General features: G+C 34.8%; 1 long non-coding RNA gene across 1 annotated transcript; it reads left to right on the top strand.

Moving 5' to 3' along the window:
- Nucleotides 1–1,010: 1,010 nt before the first annotated feature.
- On the top strand, nucleotides 1,011–1,541 carry LOC111885260 (uncharacterized). Its single transcript, XR_008226662.1, has 3 exons — nucleotides 1,011–1,065; nucleotides 1,133–1,417; nucleotides 1,500–1,541. It is a non-coding gene; the product is annotated as an uncharacterized LOC111885260 (long non-coding RNA).
- Nucleotides 1,542–2,360: the final 819 nt, after the last annotated feature.

The following is a 2,360-nucleotide window of genomic DNA, read 5'->3' as shown; positions in this document are numbered from 1 at the left end:
AGGATTATTACTAAATGAAACCACAAACAAAGTTAAAAAGTCAAGTATTTTGTGACAACCCCGGAACCAGGGGCAAGGCTGTTTTTACCCATGGTATGACCTAATACATGATAATAAAGACTTGTTTAACAAAAAGAAAAATGATTTCTCACGTGACATCACTATTAAGAATTGATGAAAGAGGGTACTCCACACTGTATTTCCAACAAGCTTGACACCAACACCTAAAAGCTGGAAAAAACAATAACATAAATAAAAATAAATGTAAGATTTGAGATAACAGATGCATAATTCACATGTCTACTTTTACCAATTTATTTTATGCAACATATATGCAGCTTACATGAATGAATTATACAACAAGTTAGGAGTAAAATAAGGGATGGTTGCATATTTAGTATGATAAATAAAGAGATTTGTGGCATAAGGGTGCATAAATAATAAAAAGCAAAAAGGAAGAGGAAAGCTGACTTACATAATCAGCAAATTTCTGAATTGGTGCTTTTAACATAATACATAAGAGTGGTCCCGAAGGGATAGCTGGCAGCAAAAAATCTCAGGCAAAAAAAATTCCAGGAGAAAACAGTTAGTACCTCAAAAGCAAAGGTTTTATAGGGTTAGGCATGCACCTGCAAGACAGGGACTAAGATTATAAGTGATGTGAATGGGACATAGTAATTAAAGGAATTTTTGTTACCATTGTTCCATGCATAGTGGTTGGGGTAGAGTGTTTTTCCATCACTGTTAACACGGAAGGGTCCAAGTTCTTCCATGGCTCCATATCCAAACAACAAGCATCCTAGCCCAGTAGAATACCTTCATTAATAGTGGTTCGATCTTACTCTAAATTTTGGTGCATTTGGATGATGATCTTTAGAATCTCCATTCTGATTCATGAATATTCTAATTAATTTGGTATTGTAGAATGTAGATTGGTATCTGCATTATTAAAGTTCATAGGACTTACTACTGACTCACTTTTCTTTTTTTAATCATTAGCCTTATGCAGCCCTCAAAGCTAGAGAATATCTTGATAAGCCTGCAATACATGAGACAATGGTGAAGGTATGTAGATTATATCTTATATTTCCTACACATATATAGACAACTGTATGCTGATGTCATTATGCAGGTTAGCGCTTATCTGCTTGGAGAATACAGCCATCTTTTGGCCAGACGACCTGGGTGTAGCCCAAAGGACATTTTTGTCATTATACATGAGAAGCTTCCTACTGTATCCTGAGTATTTCTATTTCTATACATCTATGTTTTCTTTTGTGATCATCATCTATTTTTTTTTTTGTTTCTACAGGACTCCAACAATATCCATTCTTCTCTCAACATACGCAAAGATTTTGATGCACTCTCAACCACCAGATCCCGAATTACAAAACCAGATCTGGGCAATATTCAGCAAGTGAGTTTATAATAAATAGGAGCTACACTTTTTTTTTGTATATGCAAAATTTGATAATATTTAATTTCACACACATTGACAGATATGAAACATGCATTGATACTGAGATACAACAAAGAGCTGTACAGCTATTCATTTTCAATAGCACACTTGCAAAAATTTTAAACTTTTAAAACCCATCTTAGAAGGACTAAAGGTTAGAAAGGAGAAGTAATGAAGCTATGAGTTGAGAAAAGAGTAATCACAACAAGGTCTCTAAAACAGACCTGCTTTTCAAAATGGATTTACTCCAAACTCTAAAACAGAAACATAGCTTTAACTAAATTTTATAGGAAACTATGATTATTCAGGATTCCAGAACTATAAAGAACTCCTTCTAACTCCAAAGGATGAATTAAATATGAATTTTACAAAAAGGTGTATCACTTCTGTCTCCAACAAGACAGTCAAGTGAGGTTGGCCAATTCTACCCAACTTGTAAGTAGAATTCGTCCGTACCAAAATTCAGAGAAGTAAAGGACATACAAATGAAAGTCTCAGAGTTGGAATTGAATGAAAAGCATTTCCCAAGCTCCGGATATAAAATTCACATTGTGGACAATTACAACACTAGTAAAAGCTGGTGACTGCCCACTGATCTGGAGTCTGGATCAATTCTAACCAATTTATAATTGGAAATAACACCCCATCTGCTCCAGATCTTAAATTCATAATATCAGGAACATATAGAAACTTGGAATCACTCTGGATCCTTTTCCAAGCCTTATAAATGATGAAAACAAAATGACATATCAGAACAGACCCGAATCAGACCTAACAGCAAAGATTCCATTCTTGCACATAGATAAAGTCCTTACCAGTGAGGTTGGCCTGCTTAAGAAAGTTATCCAACTCAATTTGTGAACTTTGGGAACTGGTTTGGGGTCCGTTTGAGTTCTATAGC

This window comes from Lactuca sativa, chromosome 1 (assembly GCF_002870075.4).
Source record: "Lactuca sativa cultivar Salinas chromosome 1, Lsat_Salinas_v11, whole genome shotgun sequence".
Taxonomy (NCBI): Eukaryota; Viridiplantae; Streptophyta; class Magnoliopsida; order Asterales; family Asteraceae; genus Lactuca; species Lactuca sativa.
This window is presented reverse-complemented; position numbering and strand designations above follow the sequence as displayed.